The sequence below is a fragment of the Tamandua tetradactyla genome, chromosome 24 (assembly GCF_023851605.1).
Source record: "Tamandua tetradactyla isolate mTamTet1 chromosome 24, mTamTet1.pri, whole genome shotgun sequence".
NCBI lineage: Eukaryota > Metazoa > Chordata > Mammalia > Pilosa > Myrmecophagidae > Tamandua > Tamandua tetradactyla.
The window spans coordinates 163,607-179,413 of record NC_135350.1 but is presented as its reverse complement, the minus strand read 5'-3'; the positions used below and the strand labels follow the sequence as shown (position 1 = coordinate 179,413).

At 41.0% G+C, this 15,807-nt stretch overlaps 1 pseudogene; it reads left to right on the top strand.

Moving 5' to 3' along the window:
* Positions 1-13,509: 13,509 nt before the first annotated feature.
* Positions 13,510-15,807, top strand: part of LOC143668410 (D-2-hydroxyglutarate dehydrogenase, mitochondrial-like) — a 34,576-nt pseudogene continuing 32,278 nt past the window's right edge.

The following is a 15,807-nucleotide window of genomic DNA, read 5'->3' as shown; positions in this document are numbered from 1 at the left end:
GTTGGGAGGGGTAAGTGCAGGCAGGCTAACTCCCTATTTGCCTAGGTTTTTAATTTATTTATTTTTTATTTTTTCCTAATATTCTTTTTTCTTTCCTCCCTTTAAAGAACATTTTTATTGAGACATATCTACACACACACACACTCCAACCATATTATACATTCAGTGGCTCACAATACCATCACATAATTGTGTATTCTTCACCATGATCATTTTTAGAACATTTGCATCACTTCAGAAAAAGAAATAAAAAGAAGAAATTAAAAAAGAATTTATGCAGCCCATACCCCTTACCTACCCTGTCACTGACCCACAGTATTTCAGTCCACCTAATTTTTACCCTTTGTCTTCCCCTATTATTTCTTCTTCTTCTTCTTCTTTTTTTTACTCATCTGTCCATACCATGGATAAAGGAGCATCAGAAACAAGGTTTTCATAGTCACACTGTAAAATCTATATAGTTATAAAGCCTTCTTCAAGAATCAAGGCTACTGAAACACAGTTCAACAGTTTCAGGCACTCCCCTCTTGCACTTCAGTGTATCATAAACTAAAAAGGGATATTTATTTAATGTGTAAGAATAACCTCCAGGGTAAGCCCTCGACTCTGTTTGAAATCTCTCATCCACTCAAACTTTATTTTGTCTTATTTCTCTTCCCCCCTTTGGTCAAGAAGGCTTTCTCAATCCCATGATGCTGTGTCCTGGCTCATCCCTAGGAGTCAGTTCCCATGTGCCAGGGAGATTTACACCCTTGGGAGTCATGTCCCACATAGTGGGGAGGGCAGTGAGTTCACCTGCCAAGTTAGCTTAGAGAGAGAGACTTTCCCCCCTTTTTAAAATATATTATTGCCATGTATTTTTGTTAGTAGTATAATTGTTTTTTCACATTTTATTTTTATTTTTATAGATATTTTATACTTACTGATTTTTTATTATTTTATTTCATATATTATTTTCTATTCTATTTTATTTCTTTTGTTTTTATTGTTATTATTATAATCTTTTTCTTAAATTTTCTCTCCCTTTGGTCGGCACCAGTCTGAGTTCACTCCCAAAATATCTTGGGCTGTTTCTTCTTTTACTCTGGAGCTTACTGTTGTTGAGGTGTGTTGTGTTGTTCTTGTTCTTTCATATTTTTATTATATTCTTACTACCTTTTTTCTGTTGGTGTATGGGGCAGGAGTTGAACCTGGGTCTCCCACATGGTGGGTGGGTGTTCTACACTGAAGTACCCATGCATCCCTGCCTAGCTTCTAATATATCCTCAAGTTGAACTGTACCCCCTATGTGAGATCCAGACCTTCATCTGATAGGAAGAACTGACAAACCAAGTGTAAAAGGAAGTCTTCAGGGAAAATCAAGTAAATACAAAACTTTAGATGAGTTTACCATATCAAGATAATCAAGTGCCCCAAACACAAGAGAAAATCACAAAGTGTGTGAAGATCCAAGCAGAAATGGCCCAGCCAAGTGACCATATCAAAATTCCAGAGGGGAAACAGAATATGGAACTACTCAAGGATATTTATAAAGAAATAAAGGAGATCAGGAAAATACTAGAAAGCATAAAGAAGAATTCAAAAGATGAAATGGAGGGTAGGCCATGATGGCTCAGCAGGCAGAATTTGTGCCTGCCATGCCAGGGACCTGGGTTTGTTTCCCGGTGCCTGCCCATGCAAAAAAATAAGATTAAGTAGAAAAATGGCAGATCTCACAGAAATGAAAGATACAGTAGCCCAAATTAGAAATATGCTAGAGACACATGTTAGCAGATTTGAAGAAGCAGAGGGAAGAATAAGTGATCTAGAGGACAGAACAATTTGAACTAGAGCACACAAAAGAACAAATGGCAAGAAAGATGGAAAAAATTCAACTGGATCTTAGGGAAATGATGGAAAACAAGAGGCGCACAAATATAAGAATCACTGATGTCCCAGGAGAAGAGAAAATTGAAGGGCTTGGAAAGTTTTTTGAAGATTTAATCAGGGAAAACTTCCCAACCTTATAAAAGACATAAATATGCAAATCAGAGAGACCCGGTGAACTCCAAATAGAATAAATCCATATAGGCCTACTCCAAGACACATACTAATCAAACTATCAAGTACTGAAAAACAACCAAGTCCTGAAAGTTGCACAAGAAAAGCAATCTACTATATACAACAGAAAACACGTAAGACTGACTGAAGACTTATGAACTATTCAGCAGGCACCAAGGAGGCAAGAAGGCAGTGGTATGATATATTTAAGATCCTGATGCACAAAGCCATTCAGGCAAGAATTCTTTATCTGGCCGAGTCTTCCTTCAAAATTGAGGGAGAGAGAAAATCTTCAAAGACAAAGATTGAGAGGACTAGTCAACAGAAGACCTGCCCTAAAAGGAATAGTAAAGGGAGCCCTGTCAACTGAAAAAAAAAGAGAGGGAGGTCTGGAGGAGGACAGAATTGAAGAATATGAGTAAGAATAATTTAAAGGATAAAAAGAGAGAAGGAAGAGGATATGTAGATCTGACTAATAAAAACTAAAGGATAAGAAGGTGGAGTCAAGAGCTGCTTTTACGGTAATGATTTTGAATGCTAACAGGCTAAACTCACCAATTAAAAGACACAGACTGACAGAATGGATAAAGAAATATCCATTTTAAATCTATTTATCTAGGTATTATTTTATCATATCTTTATGCTGCTTACAAGACACACATCTTAGATGCAAGGACACAGATTGAAAGTGAAAGGATGGAAAAGATTGTCTGTGTAAGCTGTAACCAAATGAAAGCAGGAGCAGCTCCATTAATATCAGACAAAAGAGACTTTAAATGTCAGCCCAGTAGTTTGCGCACATCTACTCCCTTATCTACACGCTTTATATGAGTTCTTGTGTTGTTCCATGGCTGTGGTTCTTTGCTGCCATTCTTTCTTTTTTTTTAGATTCCTAAATATTTTATTCTTTTGGTTGCAATTGTAAATGGATTGTTTTCTTTATTTTCCCTTCAGATTGTTCATTACTAGTGTATAGAAACACTACAGATTTTTGGGTGTTGATCTTGTATCCTGCCACTGTGTTGTACTCATTAATTAGCTCTAGTAGTTTTGCTGTGCATTTTTTGGGGGGTTTTTGACATATAGTATCATATCATCTGCAAACAGTGAGAGTTTTACTTCTTCCTTTCCAACTTTGATGCTTTGTATTTCTTTTTCTTGTCTAATTGCTCTGGCTAGAACTTCCAACACAATGTTGAATGAAAGTGGTGATAGTGGACATCCTTGTCTTGTTCCTGATCTTAAGGGGAAACTTTTCAGTTTTTCCCCATTGAGGACGATGTTAGCTGTGGGTTTTTCAAATATTCCCTTTATCATTTTAAGGAAGTTCCCTTCTATTCCTATCCTTTGAAGTGTTTTCAACAAGAAAGGATGTTGAATTTTGTCAAATGCCTTTTCTGCATCAATCAAGATGATCATGTGGGTTTTCTGCTTTAATTTGTTGATGTGGTGTATTACATTAATTGATTTTCTTATGTTGAACCATCCTTGCATACCTGGGATGAATCCTACTTGGTCATGGAGCTTAATTCTTTTAATGTGCTGCTGGATTTGATTGGCTAGAATTTTGTTGAGGATTTTTGCATCTATATTCATTAGAGAAATTGGTCTGTAGTTTCCTTTTCTTGTAATATCTTTGTCTGGCTTTGGTATGAGGGTGATGTTGGCTTTATAGAATGAATTAGGTAGCCTTCCCTCCTCTTCAGTTTTTTTAAAGAGTTTGAGCAGTATTGGTACTAATTCTTTCTTGAATGTTTGGTAGAATTCACATGTGAAGCCGTCTGGTCCTGGGCTTTTCTTTTTGGGAAGCTTCTTAATGACTGATTCAGTTTCTTTACTTGTGATTGGTTTGTTGAGGTCATCTATTTCTTCTTGAGTCAAAGTTGGTTGTTCATGTCTTTCTAGAAAGGTGTTCATTTCATCTACATTGTTGTATTTATTAGCATAAAGTTGTTCATAGTATCCTGTCATTACTTCCTTTATTTCTGTGGGGTCAGTGATTATGTCTCCTCTCCCATTTCTGATCTTATTTATTTGAATCCTCTCTCTTCTTCTTTTTGTCAGTCTTGCTAAGGGTCCCTCAATCTTATTGATTTTCTCATAGAACCAGCTTCTGGTTTTATTAATTTTCTCAATTGTTTTCATGTTCTCAATTTCATTTATTTCTGCTCTAATCTTTGTTATTTCTTTCCTTTTGCTTGCTTTGGGGTTAGTTTGCTGTTCCTTCTCTAGTTCTTCCAAGTGGACAGTTAATTCCTCAAATTTTGCCATTTCTTCTTTTTTGATATAGGCATTTAGGGCAATAAATTTCCCTCTTAGCACTGCCTTTGCTGCAGCCCATAAGTTTTGATATGTTGTGTTTTCATTTTCATTTGCCTCGAGGTATTTACTGATTTCTCTTGTAATTTCTTCCTTGACCCACTCGTTGTTTAAGAGTGTGTTGTTGAGCCTGTACATATTTGTGAATTTTCTGGTGCTCTGCCTATTATTGATTTCCAACTTCATTCCTTTATGATCTGAGAAAGTGTTTTGTATGATTTCAATCTTTTTAAATTTGTTGAGACTTGCTTTGTGGCCCAGCATATTGTCTATCCTTGAGAATGATCCACGAGCACTTGATAAAAAGGTATATCCTGCTGTTGTGAGTTATAATGTTCTATAAATGTCTGTTAAGTCTAGCTCATTTATTGTATTATTCAAATTCTCTGTTTCTTTATTGATCCTCTGTCTAGATGTTCTGTCCATTGAGGAGAGTGGGGAATTGAAGTCTCCAACTATTATGGTAGATGTGTCTATTTCTCTTTTCAGTATTTTCAGTGTTTGCCACATGTATTTTGGAGCATTCTGGTTTGGTGCATAAATATTTATGATTGTTATGTCTTCATGATGAATTGTTCTTTTTATTAGTACATAGTGTCCTTCTTTGTCTCTTTTAACTGTTTTACATTTGAAGTCTAATTTGTTGGATATTAGTATAGCTACTCCTACTCTTTTTTGATTATTATTTGCATGAAATATCTTTTCCCAACCTTTCACTTTCAACCTATGTTTATCCTTGGGTCTAAGATGTGTTTCCTGTAGACAGCATATAGATGGGTCCTGTTTTTAACCCATTCTTGTACTCTATATCTTTTGATTGGGAAGTTTAATCCATGAATATTTAGTGTTATTACTGTATGGACAGTACTTTCTTCTGCAATTTTGCCTTTTGGATTTTATATGTCATATCTAATTTTTTTATTAATTAAAAAAATTAACTACCGCAACATTTAGAAATCACTCCATTCTACATACACAATCAGTAATTCTTAATATCATCACATAGATGCATATTCATCATTTCTTAATACAGTTGCATCGATTTAGAAAAAGAAATAGAAAGACAACAGAAAAAGAAATAAAACAATAATAGAGAGAAAAAAATAGAAAAAAGAAAAAAGAAAAAAAGAAGAAAAAAAACTATACCTCAGATGCAGCTTCATTCAGTGTTTTAACCTAATTACATTACAATTAGGTAGTATTGTGCTGTCCATTTCTGAGTTTTTGTATCCAGTCTTGTTGCACAGTCTGTATCCCTTCAGCTCCAATTACCCATTATCTTACCCTATTTCTATCTCCTGATGGTCTCTGTTACCAATGACATATTCCAAGTTTATTCTCTAATGTCGGTTCACATCAGTGGGACCATACAGTATTTGTCCTTTAATTTTTGGCTAGTCTCACTCAGCATAATATTCTCTAGGTCCATCCATGTTATTACATGCTTCATAAGTTTATTCTGTCTTAAAGCTGCATAATATTCCATCCTATGTATATACCACAGTTTGTTTAGCCACTCGTCTGTTGATGGACACTTTGGCTGTTTCCATCACTTTTGCAATTGTAAATAATGCTGCTATAAACATTGGTGTGCAAATGTCCATTTGTGTCTTTGCCCTTATGTCCTCTGAGTAGATACCTAACAATGGTATTGCTGGGTCGTATAGCAATTCTGTATTCAGCTTTTTGAGGAACCGCCAAACTGCCTTCCACAGTGGTTGCACCATTTGACATTCCCACCAACAGTGGATAAGTGTGCCTCTTTCTCCACATCCTCTCCAGCACTTGTCATTTTCTGTTTTGTTGAAAATGGCCATTCTGGTGGGTGTGAGATGATATCTCATTGTGGTTTTGATTTGCATTTCTCTAATGGCCAGGGACATTGAGCATCTCTTCATGTGCCTTTTGGCCATTTGTATTTCCTCTTCTGAGAGCTGTCTGTTCAAGTCTTTTTCCCATTTTGTAATTGGGTTGGCTGTCTTTTTGTTGTTGACTTGAACAATCTCTTTATAAATTCTGAATACTAGACCTTTATCTGATATGTCATTTCCAAATATTGTCTCCCATTGTGTAGGGTGTCTTTCTACTTTCTTGATGAAGTTCTTTGATGCACAAAAGTGTTTAATTTTGAGAAGCTCCCATTTATTTCTTTCTTTCTTCAGTGCTCTTGCTTTAAGTTTAAGGTCCATAAAATCGCCTCCAATTGTAAGTTTCATAAGATATCTCCCTACATTTTCCTCTAACTGTTTTATGGTCTTAGACCTAATGTTTAGATCTTTGATCCATTTTGAGTTAGCTTTGTTTAGGGTGTGAGATACGGGTCCTCTTTCATTCTTTTGCATATGGATATCCAGTTCTCTAGGCACCATTTATTGAAGAGACTGTTCTGTCTCAGGTGAATTGGCTTGACTGCCTTATCAAAGATCAAATGTCCATAGATGAGAGGGTCTATATCTGAGCACTCTATTCAATTCCATTGGTCAATATATCTATCTTTATGCCAGTACCATGCTGTTTTGACCACTGTGGCTTCATAATAAGCCTTAAAGTCAGGCAGCGTGAGACCTCCAGCTTTGTTTTTTTCCCTCAAGATACTTTTAGTGATTTGGGACACCCTGCCCTTCCAGATAAATTTGCTTATTCGTTTTTCTATTTCTGAAAAATAAGTTTTTGGGATTTTGGTTGGTATTGCATTGAATCTGTAAATCAATTTAGGTAGAATTGACATCTTAACTATATTTAGTCTTCCAATCCATGAACACGGTATGCCCTTCCATCTATTTAGGTCTTCTGTGATTTCTTTTAACAGTTTTTTGTAGTTTTCTTTGTATAGGTTTTTTGTCTCTTTGGTTAAAGTTATTCCTAAGTATTTTATTCCTTTAGTTGCAATTGTAAATGGAATTCTTTTCTTGATTTCCCCCTCAGCTTGTTCATTGCTAGTGTATAGAAACACTACAGATTTTTGAATGTTGATCTTGTAACCTGCTACTTCGCTGTACTCATTTATTAGCTCTAGTAGTTTTGCTGTGCATTTTTTGGGGGGGGTTCGACATATAGTATCATATCATCTGCAAACAGTGATAGTTTTACTTCTTCCTTTCCAATTTTGATGCCTTGTATTTCTTTCTCTTGTCTAATTACTCTGGCTAGAACCTCCAACACGATGTTGAATAACAGTGGTGATAATGGACATCTTTGTCTTGTTCCTGATCTTAAGGGGAAAGTTTTCAATTTTTCCCCATTGAGGATGATATTTGCTTGGGTTTCTCGTATATTCCCTCTATCATTTTAAGGAGGTTCCCTTGTATTCCTATCCTTTGAAGTGTTTTCAACAGGAAAGGATGTTGAATCTTGTCAAATGCCTTCTCTGCATCAATTGAGATGATCATGTGATTTTTCTGCTTTGATTTGTTGATATGTTGTATTACATTAATTGATGTTCTTATGTTGAAACATCCTTGCATACCTGGGATGAATCCTACTTGGTCATGATGTATAATTCTTTTAATGTGTTGCTGGATTCGATTTGCTAGAATTTTGTTAAGGATTTTTGCATCTATATTCATTAGAGAGTTTGGTCTGTAGTTTTCTTTTTTTGTAATATCTTTGCCTGGTTTTGGTATGAGGGTGATGTTGGCTTCATAGAATGAATTGGGTAGCTTTCCCTCCACTTCAATTTTTTTGAAGAGTTTGAGCAGGGTTGGTACTAATTCTTTCTGAAATGTTTGGTAGAATTCACATGTGAAGCCATCTGGTCCTGGACTTTTCTTTTTGGGAAGCTTTTGAATGACTGATTCAATTTCTTTACTTGTGATTGGTTTGTTGAGGTCATCTATTTCTTCTTGAGTCAAAGTTGGTTGTTCATGCCTTTCTAGGAACTTGTCCATTTCATCTACATTGTTGTATTTATTAGCATAAAGTTGTTCATAGTATCCTGTTATTATTTCCTTTATTTCTGTGAGGTCAGTGGTTATGTCTCCTCTTCCATTTCTGTTCCTATTTATTTGCATTCTCTCACTTCTTCTTTTTGTCAGTCTTGCTAAGGGCCCATCAATCTTGTTGATTTTCTCATAGAACCAGCTTCTGGTCTTATTGATTTTCTCTATTGTTTTCATGTTCTCAATTTCATTTATTTCTGCTCTAATCTTTGTTATTTCTTTCCTTTGGCTTGCTTTGGGGTTAGTTTGCTGTTCTTTCTCCAGTTCTTCCAAGTGAACAGTTAATTTCCGAATTTTTGCCCTTTCTTCTTTTTTAATATAGGCATTTAGGGCAATAAATTTCCCTCTTAGCTCTGCCTTTGCTGCGTTCCATAGGTTTTGATATGTTTTATTTTCATTTTCATTCACCTTGAGATATTTACTAATTTCTCTTGTAATTTCTTCCTTGACCCACTCGTTGTTTAAGAGTGTGTTGTAGAGCCTCCACGTATTTGAGAATTTTCTGGCACTCTGCCTATTGTTGATTTCCAACTTCATTTCTTTATGATACTGAAAAAGTCTTGTGTATGATTTCAATCTTTTTAAATTTGTTGAGACTTGCTTTGTGACACAGCATATGATCTATCTTTAAGAATGATCCATGAGCACTTGAGAAAAAGGTATATCCTGCTGTTGTGGGGTGTAATGTCCTATAAATGTCTGTTAAGTCTAGCTCATTTATTGTAATATTCAAATTCTCTGTTTCTCTATTGATCCTCTGTCTAGATGTTCTGTCCATTGATGAGAGTGGGAAATTGAAGTCTCCAACTATTATGGTAAATGTGTCTATTTCTCTTTTCAGTGTTTGTAGTGTATTCCTCATTTATTTGGGGACATTCTGATTCGGTGCATAAATATTTATGATTGTTATGTTTTCTTGTTTAATTGTTCCTTTATTAGTAGATAGTATCCTTCTTTGTCTCTTTTAACTGTTTTACATTTGAAGTCTAATTTGTTGGATATTAGTATAGCTACTCCTGCTCTTTTCTGGTTGTTATTTGCATGAAATATCTTTTCCCAACCTTTCACTTTCAACCTATGTTTATCTTTGGGTCTAAGATGTGTTTCCTGTAGACTGCATAAAGAAGGATCCTGTTTTTTAATCCATTCTGCCAGTCTATGTCTTTTGATTGGGGAATTCAGTCCATTAACATTTAGTGTTATTACTGTTTGAGTAATACTTTCCTCTACCATTTTGCCTTTTGTATTATATATATGATATCTAATTTTCCTTCTTTCTACACTCTTCTCCACACCTCTCTCTTCTGTCTTTTCGTATCTGACTCTAGTGCTCCCTTTAGTATTTCTTGCAGAGCTGGTCTCTTGGTCCCAAATTCTCTCAGTGATTTTTTGCTTGAAAATGTTTTAATTTCCCCCCTCATTTTTGAAGGACAATTTTGCTGGATATAGAAGTCTTGGTTGGCAGTTTTCTCTTTTAGTAGTTTAAATATATCATCCCACTGTCTTCTAGCTTCCATGGTTTCTGCTGAGTAATCTACACATAATCTTATTGGGCTCCCCTTGTATGTTTCTCAGGTCTGCCAATCAAGAGTATAAGTTGGTATGTTGCTTTGTGTACCTTCAGATCCTATGTGCCCCCTCCTTTCCTTCAGGACCCAGACCCTTTCAAGTATTATGTGCTATACAACCCAAAAAACCTTTTTTTTTTTTTTTCTTTTTTCATCAGCCCTGACCCCTCAGTGCCAGGGCAAAAATCAGCAACCTATGCTTTGACCTGGTTCAGCTGAGCTGGGGTCCTATTTTTAGTAGTCAGAATTTGTGAATTGATTCCACAATTGACGCTTAGTTGTGCTCAGCCCCTGCTGCTGGTAAAGTCCATTTTCTTTCCCCACTGGGAAGCAGCCTGTCGGGGAGTGGTGCTGGCCACCTCAGCTTGGGACACTCATGGTTCTGGGGGTGCTCGCAGCTGGTCCAGCTGGTCCCAACTGGGGCACACTGTTTGTCTGGTCACTGACGGGGCCCCAGCATTTGTTCTGTACTGTTCCTGGCTATTTACTAGCTGCTCTGGAGGATGAACTGAATCCCACACCTCACTAAGCCGCCATCTTGGCACTTCCTCCTGGATGCTATTTCTTGATCCTAGCACCAAGGTTTGGCCAGTGGGAGCCCCCAAAGCAGGGGCATAGGCTGTCCTGACCCCACAGTGCCTCCAAGACTTGGGTTTCTTTCTGACATGTTGCTCTCTTTGAAAAGCTCTTTAAGTGGGGGGCAGGAGTCTGGCGGTGAGACGGGAGGACACTCTGCCAGTCTTGGTGTGTCCACCTTACCTGTGGACCCTGACATCCTTTCTCACCTGCCTTCTGCACGCAGACGTTCTTGCCATTGATGATGGCATCTGTTGGTGTCACACACTGCGTTTCTGGCTTCCCAAGGATGTGTTAGGAACCATCACCCCTTGGAAAGAGCTAAGCTTTCCCACCCTCATTGGCATCCTTGGCCTCCACCCACTCAATGCCACCCCCTCAGTTGTGACAACAGGCCACCCTCTTAGCCCTGTGCACATGTGGTCTGCACGGACCCTCCTGTTGGCTGAAATCTGATGAACTTGCTGCCTGGGGCCCCCCACCCCTCTGTAGTCCTTATCCCACACCCCAGGTATGCGTCCACCATGTGTCCCTGCCATGTGTGCTCTTTGGCCAGCAGGCATTGGCACTCTGACTGTGCCCTTTGGGTTTCACCTTAAGAGCTTTCGAGCCTCATGTCTTTTTTAAAAAATTTTTTATTAATTAAAAAATATTACAAGAAGAAAAACAAACATTCTTAACATATGCTCATTCCATTCTACATACATAGTCAGTAATTCACAATATCATCACATAGTTGCATATTCATCATCATGATCATTTCTTAGAACATTTGCATCAATTCCGAAGAAGAAATAAAAAGACAACAGAAAAATAAAACAGAAACAGAAAAAAAAATTTTTAGATACCATACCCCTTACCTCTACCTTTCATTGATCACTAGCATTTAAACTAAATTTATTTTAACACTTGTTCCCCCTATTATTTATTTTTATTCCATATGTTCTACTCTTTTGTTGACAAGGTAGATAAAGGAGCATCAGAAACTAGGCTAACACAATCACACAGTCACATTGTGAAAGCTACATCATTATGCAATCGTCATCAAGAAACACAGTTGAGCTTCATGTCTTATAGTTTGTGTTTCCCACTCGGCCACGTTGGTCCATGTGACCCCCACTCTGCAGGATCCATCTACGACACTTGCTTTGTCCTGCCATATTCCTGTTACTGGCATTTGGTAATTTCAGCCCTTTGCTTTTAAGAACTGTGACAAGTGGGGCTGCCCTTGCACAAGGGAACTCTGGGTGCTGGGGGAGTGGGGTTTGTGGCACACTCGAATTCCCAACTCTTACCGGCTGACCCCAACATGTGCCCCTTTTGCCCCCCAGCAGCTCAGGAGCTCATCTCCCATACTCTGCTCTTACATTTCCATGTGGTGATGCAGCATGTCTCACCAATAATGATGCAAGTGCTTTTTTCTTTAATTGGAATATTTTTAAATTAATTAATTTTTTATTGATAAATATTATATATTCACATACCATGTGTTCTAGTTTGCTTGTTGCTGGAATGCAATACACCAGAAACAGAACAGCTTTTAAAAAGAGGGATTTAGTAAGTTACAAGTTTACACTTTTAAGGCCATGAAAATATCCCAATTAAAGCCAGTCTATAAAAATGTCCAAATTAAGGCACCAGCAAGAGTTTACCATCACTGAAGAAATGCTGATCAATTTCAGGGTTTCTCTCTCAACTGGACAACACGGTGAATATGGTGACATCTGCTAGCCTTCTCTCCAGCTTCTTGTTTCATGAAGCTCCCCCAAGGATGTATTCCTTTATTTACAAAGGTTAGGGTTAGGGTTAGGGCTGCATGGTCTCTCTTGGTTCTTGTAACTATGCTCTGTTGCTCTCTGCCTCTCTCCAAATACTTCCTCTTTTAAAGGATTCCAGTAAACTAATCGAGATCCACCTGGAATGGGTGGAGTCACATCTCCATCTGATGAAAGGTTAAGACCCACAATTGGGTGAGTCACATCTCCATAGAGATAATCTAATTGAGTTTTCAACCTACAGTGCTGAATAGGGATTAAAGACACAGTTGCTCCTACAAGATTGGATCAAGATTAAACCAAGACTTTTCTAAGGTGCATAATCCTTTCAAACCAGCACACCATGTAACCATCCAAAGTATGCAATCAGTGGTTCACAATTTCATATAGCTGTGTATTTATCATCACAATTGCCTTTATGTGTGAAAAATAACATATATACAAAAAAGCAATACATTTCAAAGCACATCACAACAATTAGTTGTAGAACAGATTCAGAGTTTGGTATGGGTTAGATTCCACAATTTTAAGTTTTTACTTCCAGCTGCTCTGAGATACTGGTGACTAAAAGAAATATCAATTTAATGATTCAGCAGTCATACTGATTCATTAAACCCCATGTTCTCTGTATAACTCCACCATCACCTTTGGTCTTTCTCCCACTGTTTAGAGGTATTTGGGTTATGCCCATTCTAATTTTTCATGTTGGAAGGGGCTGTCAATAATATGGGATAGGGATATGAAATTATCTGATGTTCTGGAGAGGCTGGTTCCTCTGCATTTTCAGGATTTCTCTGGTCCAGGGACCCATCTGGAGATTGTAGGTTTCTGGGAAGTTACCCTAGTGCATGGTACTTTGTAGAATCTTATATATTGCCCTAGGTGTTTTTTAAGATTGGCTGGAATGGTCCTGGTTGGGGTTTGGCAAGTTATGATAGGCAGCAAGGTCTAACTGCAGCTTGTGACCTACAGAGCAGCCTCTCGACTCTTATTTGAACTCTCTCAGCCACTGATACCTTATATGTTACACTTCTTTTCCCTCTTTGGTCAGGATGGAATTGTTGATCCTACGGTACCAGGGCCAGATTCATCCCTGGGAGTCATCTCCCACACTGCCACGGAGACTTTCACCCCCTAATTGAGTCAAGTGCTTTTAAAGAACCACCCCAACTTTCTAGAGAGTGCCAGGAGTTCAGGCATGGGCTGGCGGGAGAGCCGTTCCACCTGTGGGGTCCTCTCCCTGCAGTGTGGCTGGCTGGGTGACCCCGACTCTCTCCTGTGACAAGCTGTAGCCAGGTGCTGCTGAAGCCCAGGACCACGGAGGAGGTGTCCCACATACTCAGGCAAGGGGGGTGCCCAGTCCTTGGGCTTCTGCCCTCCTGGGCCTTCCCACCACTGAGGGCTGAGGCGGAAAGTTCTGGGGCCTTCTGCTGCCTGGGGCCTCCCAGACTGGGGCAGGAGCACCTTATGCATAGGGATGTGGCTGTGGGGAGGTCCGGCTCATCTGGTTTGGAAGTGACTCAGTATACTTTTTTTAGGGAAGAAAATGGATTTTTCTTTAAAAAATCATTTTTTTCCTGATCATGTTTATTACCAAAAATTGGTAAACACAGAAAACCATGAAGAAAAAAATATAACAGTGACCAATACTGTCACCACCAAAGATAGCCCCATTTGGGTTTATCTGACCCCGATATATTTTCTTCCTGTGTCTGAGTTTTTCAGTAAGATCACACTGAGCAACCCATCTTGAAGGCCTTTTCCCCACTGGCCCAGCCCTGCTTTCGGTGCTAAGTGCCCCTTGCTTGTTTGTGGAGCTCGTGGGATGCCTGCCCATGGCTGCTCTCTGTTGACCAGCTCCCAGTGTGGGATGTGGGGGCTGTGGGCGGTCTTAGGGCACTGTAAGCGCTGCCTTAGAGCAGCCTTGCTAGGCACCGTCCCATCCTTAGACTTCCTTCCTGGAGGTCTGCTGACCCTGGAGTGGTGGAGGTGGGGTGGGGGGTTATTTGGCATGTGGACACACTGCCGGGGCTAGGGTGGCCACTGTCCTCTGGCAGCATCCAGCCAAATCGGGCTGGGGGGCAGAAGGCGAGAATGCAGCTTGGAGGAGAGGGCTGGCCAGGGGGGCTGTGGCTGGCTTCCAGTGCCTGCAGGCCCAGGGAGGGACCCTGGCTTCCCAGCATTTTGAAGGATTTAGGATGGATGCAGACTTCCCCCTAAGAATATCATTGCGCGGGAGGCCAGGGACTGTGTGGTGCTGGGGGGGGGCTGGAGTGCTTGGCGGGACTGGGGATTGTCTGTCCCGTGCATCCAGCAGTGGGGCGGGGGGCAGGGGGGTGTCGGCGAGGACCTGAGCCCCCTCTTATCTCAGGCACTGCCATGACTGGAACGTGGCAGTGACCCCGCAGGGCGGGAACACGGGCATGGTGGGGGGCAGCGTCCCCGTCTTCGACGAGGTTGTCATCTCCACCGCCCTAATGAACCAGGTCATCAACTTCCACAGCGTGTCTGGTAAGCTGCATGCCTGGCCCGGGGCTGGTGCTGGGGGGCGTTGGGGGTGCTGGGCCGGGAGGAGCCCCGGCTTCTGCACCCAGCTCAATGCCCCGGACTGCACCAGCCACGGGCGGGCAGGGCCTTGAGTGGTCCTCCTGCTGGCCCTGCGTGGACTGTGCCCCGCCCCTTCCATGCCCACCTTTCAGGCAGCCCATCCCCTCCTGAGGTCTGCGATGTGCTGCAGACGACGGCACCCGGGTTGACTGAGGTTAACTGACCCACCAGTGGACGGTTTCCTCCTGGCAGGTCTCCAGCCTCCACTCTGGCACTTGGGGGGCTCATTCTTTGCTGGGGGGCCATCCTGGGCAAGGGGTCCTGGCAGCCAAAACCCCTCGGCTGTTGTTCATGTCCTGGTCACAGGGCTGCCCCAGCTGAGGTCCCTGCTCCGCAGCAGCTTCTGCCTTCCTCCCCCTTCTACAAGTGTGTCCAGCCAAACCCATGTCTCTCTATACGACACCTACATTTGTTCTTAGCATTCCTTTCTTCTTTATTCCTGTCGTCATTAAGGGTGCATTTAAGTGCAGATGCTTTTGTCCCGGGAGGGGTGGGAGGACTCCCTTAACCCTGCCAGAGCCTGAGATAGGGCTGGGGCCATAACCCTGGCTGCTCTTGGCAGGAATCCTGGTTTGCCAGGCCGGCTGCTTCCTCGAGGAGCTGAGCCAGTACCTGGAGCCGCGGGGCTTTGCCGTGCCCCTGGACCTGGGTGCCAAGGGCAGCTGCCACATTGGGGGCAACGTGGCCACCAACGTGGGCGGCCTGCGACTGCTCAGATACCGATCACTGTGCGGCATTGTCCTGGGGCTGGAAGTGGTGAGGGGCTGGGCCTCCCGGCCCTCCCCCTGCCGTCTCACTTCTTGGGCCTCTTCTCCATGTCTCAGGCCCTCCTCCCACCCTCTCACATCTCAGATGCCTCACCATGTCTCAGGCCCCTCTCCCATGTCTTAGCCCCCTCCTCCTGCCCCCTCACTTCTCCGACCCCTCCCCCATATGTCAAGCCCCTCCCCTTACACCCTCCCCATCTCAGGCATCCCAACTTTT